At 39.7% G+C, this 6,334-nt stretch overlaps 1 long non-coding RNA gene across 1 annotated transcript; it reads left to right on the top strand.

Moving 5' to 3' along the window:
- Positions 1-329: 329 nt before the first annotated feature.
- On the top strand, positions 330-4,522 carry LOC307119373. Its single transcript, XR_013815637.1, has 5 exons — positions 330-589; positions 687-848; positions 1,265-1,321; positions 1,432-1,485; positions 2,243-4,522. It is a non-coding gene; the product is annotated as an uncharacterized lncRNA (long non-coding RNA).
- The last annotated feature ends 1,812 nt before the right edge of the window (positions 4,523-6,334 follow it).

The following is a 6,334-nucleotide window of genomic DNA, read 5'->3' as shown; positions in this document are numbered from 1 at the left end:
ATGTAAAGAAACGAAGTTGCTTATTATATTTTTCTAACAAGCAACCACATTTTTTAAATAAGCCCAAAAAACCGCAACCCGCGACTCGTGATTTCTTAACGCGACTTGCCAAAAAAAGAAGCCCAAAGTCGCGTGTTATACGCGGACTTGGCAACTATGATTAGGATATCTCAGAGCGGTCGCTGCTGACCAACTGCAGAACCGCAGAACCCATATACCATATACCTGAGTGGTATACCATATACCACTCAGAGCAGTCTGTCTATGAGTCTGAGGATAACAGCACCACGCCTCAGTCTCATGCCGGAAGTGGGCGGAGTAGCAGCCTCAGATCGGAAGTGGGCGGAGTTAACGAAAACTAAACAATCGGCATCATAGACCGGCATGGCGGAAGAAGAGAGCACGATAAACAGTTGTTTTTGTGTTGTGATTTTAATCTATCAAGTTTATTTGTGTTTATTTGTTTGATCCCTCGTTGTTGTATTAACACTTTATACAGCACGTGGCTTTAATCTTTTTTTAAACGAGCTTTACGATGTCTCTCGCGTCTGTTGATATGGTCTTGCTTTAAGTTACATATTCATTGTTTGTGAGTTTACTTTGTTGTTGGCGCTGTATTTTTTATTTAATTACCTTTTCTGATAATGTCCAATGTGTTTTATGTGGATTTTTTTTCTAATTTATAGAGGCATGTTGCGATTTGGAGATGCTCAGCTTTACTTCATTTTCATCAATGCAAGACATTCTGCAACAGTTTTCACTGCCCAGTGTTTTTAAACTGACCAGATGGCACTAGTTGAATGCATGCACACCTTCAAATTCACTTCAAAAAGCAGCTGTCCATGAAGGTATGAATGTTTTGAGTTATTTGTTTATATACAGTGGCAAGAAATACAATTTATTAGTTATCCTTTTGGAATTAGTTGGTTGCATGATTTGGTCAAAAATGTCATCTCATCTTCAAAGTTTCTTGTAGATATATTTATATATAAGCACAATGTGCTTAACCTAACAAAATACAAAAAATATTTCATGTGTCTGAATATGTCCAAACATATTCTTGGTTCTTTATCCACAACCAAACATGTTATATGTATTGCCAATTATAGATATTGTTCATTTTGATGACGTTATGAAAGTTTCTTTTATATTCAGAATTTGCAGTAAGTGGTAATTTTTGCTTGAGAAAAATGAAACTTGGCTCTCTTGTACAATTTTTATGGTTACATTATATATAATATATTTCTGTTTGATTTTGTTGCAGTAAATTGACAAGCAGACTCACCACAGGACAGGACAATGGAAGCTGATCAAAAACAAGGTTAGTTTTAAAAGGCTCTCATAAAGACATAAGCTACTTATACAGATAGTGTGTTGTTATATCTGTCACATCTTTTCCAGGAATAACTTAATAATGTTCTATTGTTTTAGACTGTTCCACAACAGTTGGTCGGCTCTATTGACTGTGGGATATTCATGTTAATGGTAAGACATTTTTTTTTTAATAAGAGCTTCTCTTCATTAGGATAAAAACATGAGGGCTTTTCACACTTGAAATAGTAAACCCCGGGTATACAGAATCCTGGGTTATCTTGCTTCACGTTTCACACTGATCATCATTAACCTGAGATGAACAATTAATGCTAGGTATTCATACACTGCCGTTCCACACTGTACTTTACTAAACCATGGGATAACATCCTTATCTGCAGTGTCAGTGTCACTGATTGGACGAACACCGCACACAATATGTTTACATAAATGCTCAAGATTTGCATGAGGAGTATTACAAGTTTATCCTGAATGGACATTTCAGATTATAAAATAATTAAAATGGTCTCTTCTTCACTGCAATTGTTGCGTTTTCTGTCAGCATTTGACGTTTTTCCTCTCCAACGCTGAATTTATTATTTATATAGAATGCACAGTGTTTCAGTGACTGTCAAATGCACGTCAATATAAAAGTGTGAAATGTTACTTCACCCGGGGTTAAAAGTGTCTTTAGAACGACGATAAGCTCAGTGTGAAAAGCTTGCCTTTGATTTCTGTATACAGTTTGAACTGAAAATGGTTAATTAATTTGATTTGTGACAGGGTATGATTTGTCACAAATATAGACATGAGGGAAATTGAATTTCAAAACTTTTTTACAAACTATTATACATGCTACATCCTTCAACACACGAGATTGTTAAAAACTTCCAACATTTCATCCCATTTTTTGTACCCTTCTCTCATGAAGGAGCCACGGATCACAGAAGACCTCTGCACTGCAGGTGAACTACCAAACTTTTTCAGAGGTTTCGTGGAGGAGCCGTGCTTTCTGAAATTGAGAGAGGCATGCAATTCTTATAATATGCATTTATTTTTACCAGTTTTGACAGCGATTCTCAAATGATTCCTTTAGTGATTCACTTTTCAAAACCCCGCCTTTACGTGACGCTAATCTGCGGTGATTGGTCCGATGACACAGTCAGTTGTGATTGGTATAGTCTGTGCAGATATTTTCGAAAACGGAACGCCCATCAAAGTCTTATAGTGACAGTAATTTGTTAATATGTGTCAGGAGTTATGAATATGAAAACCGCATCGGAACCGTTTGATTGTAATATGAGCCTCAGCAGATCTCATTCATAAAAAAAACTCCTCTATTCTCCTCACGAAGACTCGCGACAAATCATCATCCCTCAGGGCTTTTAGTTCAAAAGTGTGCAGATGAGGAGACATATTGATAGATTCTCATATGTCTGTGTCAAATTTCTAAACAGAGGAGTATTTTTTATTCAATACTTCCTCAAAATGCGCAGATGTAGCCTGTTCACGAGCGATTGAGTCTCTTATGTGTTGTTTTGAATTCATACTGGCAGCCGGAGGGCGCTCTGTGCACATTTTGCCATATATGGTACAGACAGACGAAGAAGAACCATGTGCCATAATAAAAGTCCATAATAAAAGCTTCCTGAGATCGCGAAACATGCAAATAGAGACATTTGACGATTAAATAAACACACAATCGCGACGATGTATGGTTTGTCTTCAAGCCACATAGTCTTCAAATGCTCATCCTTGGGCAGATGAAAAAAGTTTGCTTTTGAGTCGCACTTCAGAACACAGCGTCTCGTCGCCATGATGTTTTCTAGTTTTCACTGGCGTCTTGGAGCGCAATAAGTGGGCGTATCATATTCAAATAACTTGACAAGTTGACGTCATCTAGTCAGAGAAAAAGCTTCGGTCTTCTAACGATTCTTAAAAATGACTCAGAGTCGACTCTTACTTTTGAAAGAAAATAACTATATATACGGTGCAATGTCATATTTCAAAACTTTGCAGGATGTTTTTGTTCACTTAGATCTATGTTACACACTATATGAAAGGTAAATTTCAAAATTCCATGATAGGTGCTCTTTAAATAAAATATCTCGCTTGGCATTGAACTTTGAGCTTTATAATTTTACAGGTATTATACATGCTCTAACAGCAACATTACACACTAACTAAAGTTTGAAAAATGGGATCACGAAGAAACAGGACCTTTAATAAAATACTTGACATTATTAACATGGTTTTAAACTTGGGTTTGAAACGCTCCAAATGGAGCAATGTATACGAAGATAAATCAGCTCCGCCCACTTCCGGCATGACCGTGGTGTGGCGCTGTTGTCCTCAGACTGTTGTGAGTGACGTATATGGGTTCTGCGGTTCAGCAGTTAGACCTATCTCACTATATCCAGTAGCTATGCTATATTTTCCCCTACTTTTATGAATCACATATATATTATAGCGTCAGATTTTATGCCTGAGAGTTTAAAGAAAAACACAAACAAATACAATTTAGTTAAATTTTTCAAACATCTCTTTCTCCCCTCCATAAAATAATGGTTTAGTCCGATGATGCAGAGCAGAGGAACCCAAAAGGAAAGGGCTTGTTCGATAGCTGTGTCCCAAAGTGGAGGGTGCGCACTTCGAAGGCCGTGCACTTCGAAGGCCAGACCAGGCCACGCCTTATGTGGCGTTCACACCGGACGCGATTCGCGCGAAGGTGGACGCGTGTACATTTTGAGTTTACTCGCGCGTGACATTAGGCTTGTTTGAGATGCGCCTCGCCTCGCCTCGCCTGAAATTCAGCCGAGACTAGGCGGCTGCAGTGAGGGGAGGAGTGAAAAAAGTGCAGGCAAGCCGGACAGTTCTCTCTTCTCGTAGTGGATCAGACACCTGCGAGATCAAAGGCAGATATCGCGGGATTCACACTCGTGCGCTTTGTTGCTGATAAACTGGATGCAATTTAAGTTCTGTTACTTTTATATGAAAATAAATATGATGAACAAAACACCCAAAGTTTTTGTTATGTATTTCCATTCGAAAGACGTGTTTATCAATCATTTTGACTTTAATTAGGCCTACATACATGTTTTTATATATATATTTTTTATAAATATAACAACAATCACATAACCCACAGAGAGATCGCCTTTGTTAGAGAGTTTGGGAATATTCACACATAAAAACATGATCTCAGAGTTTTAAAATCAAACATTTAAAAAAAAGAACCATACATCACGGTTGTTTAAACCAATAAGCATTAAGCTGTGTCGTCAGCAAGTCGTTTCCCATCATGCTTTTGCTCCGCGCAGTCAGTGGAGAGCAGCTGCGCTCAGCGGAAGAATACGACACATCCGCCTTTCGCTCGCGAGAGTTTTTTGACATACGTCGGCATGACATCAGAGCAAGGCGGACCGCCCTCGGACACTTTTCTAACCGGCATGCATCTCGCGCTGATCACCGGTGAACGGTTCTGCGCAGATTTTGCTCATCTCAAACAAGCCTAAGGGTGCTGATCCACTTGTCCGTGCAACACTTCTGTCGCACCGCACTCCACTTTATTCCTATGGGTGACGTCAAGCAACTTTAACGCGCCCGCAAAGCATTCCGGGAAGGCGGCGCTGCATTTGAACAAATGCCGAGCGTCAAAAAAGCTGGCCGAAGCTCAACTTTATGCAAATTAATCCGTTGAACGCGACGCGACTATCCAATAGAAGTAGAGCACATGGAGACGGAGGGAAGTCTCTCGCTGGTCCTTTGTTTTTCATTCCCCGCTGGCTCAAATGCACGCCCATAGCGGTAAACTTGAGGAACGCCCATCAACATACACATGAGGGGAAGCGTCACAACACCACGCTTCAGTCGTGCCGCAAAAGTGGATCTGTATCATCAGCCTAACCTGCCAAAGTAGGCGGCACGTGCCGCTTCTCGATTTCCAATCACTAGCATCCAAAGAGTGACAGCAACCAATCAGATGATGGCCAGGTGACAGCAGCGTGTAAAACAAGCGGCAACCTCCCGCAGTTTCTCTTGAAGCCAATATGGAAGTGCCTCAAACTGCAATTCATCGACTGGCCGCTAGGGACAGGATCCAGAAGGGAGCAGAATCTCATTGAGGCCCATGTTAAAATGGCCAACTTTACAGCAGGATAAAACATGTTTACAGCCTGGTACAAATTGTGCTTTAGGTCTATACGGCTCATTTTGCCCTTCATGACAATCCCATGGGTGACGTCACGGACACTACGTCCATATTTTTTTACAGTCTATGGTGTAAACATTCGATAAGATTAAGAATCGGTGGGTTTGTTGTTAATACCTTTAATATCAGCCAACGACAGTATCGCTGCAACTAGCGTTTAAAGAGCCACGTCTTGTGTGCCGTATTTTACATTTATAATTAGCTTTATCGGCCCCAGCAAACATGAACTTATCAAAGCAGAAGAGTCGACATACAGACTGTGGAATAATTATGTTCATGGTAAGTAGTAAATGCCAGGGTTCTCTAACACAATATTAATGATGGACATAAGTTTAATCAGTTGTAAAACACCGGGATAGGCCTTTTTTAGGAGTAGTCAAATCTGCAGTTTGATTTATATTCATGTGGGGGGGGGGACACTACTATACTGTATATTGCGCTGGACTGGAGTTTGTCTTTACTCAGGTAAGCATAATACAGTTTTGAGACGTTTTAACGGTCATTTTGAATGTATCTGCTGTGCTTCAGAATGACTCCTATCAGTGAATCTGCTGATGTCAGAAGTAAAGAAGGGAAGGAATTGACTATGTGAATTCAAGCAATTTTTGACTTTTGAATATTAGTAATCACTAATAATATTTTCTAGGAAGACACCGTGCACATTTGTTGCAGAAGGATGCAGGCAAAACAACAGACGAGGTAACAGCACATTCAGTGTGACAGAAGCTCATTTCAAGTGTTACCCTCTCATACTGTATCTACAGAATCTTTCTGATTAAAATACAGAATACATGTATTTCTCAAGTACTAACT

The sequence above is a fragment of the Gobio gobio genome, assembly GCF_949357685.1.
Source record: "Gobio gobio genome assembly, chromosome: 23".
Lineage (NCBI taxonomy): Eukaryota > Metazoa > Chordata > Actinopteri > Cypriniformes > Gobionidae > Gobio > Gobio gobio.
The sequence above is the reverse complement of the archived record's forward strand: the minus strand, read 5'-3'. Positions and strand labels throughout refer to the sequence as shown.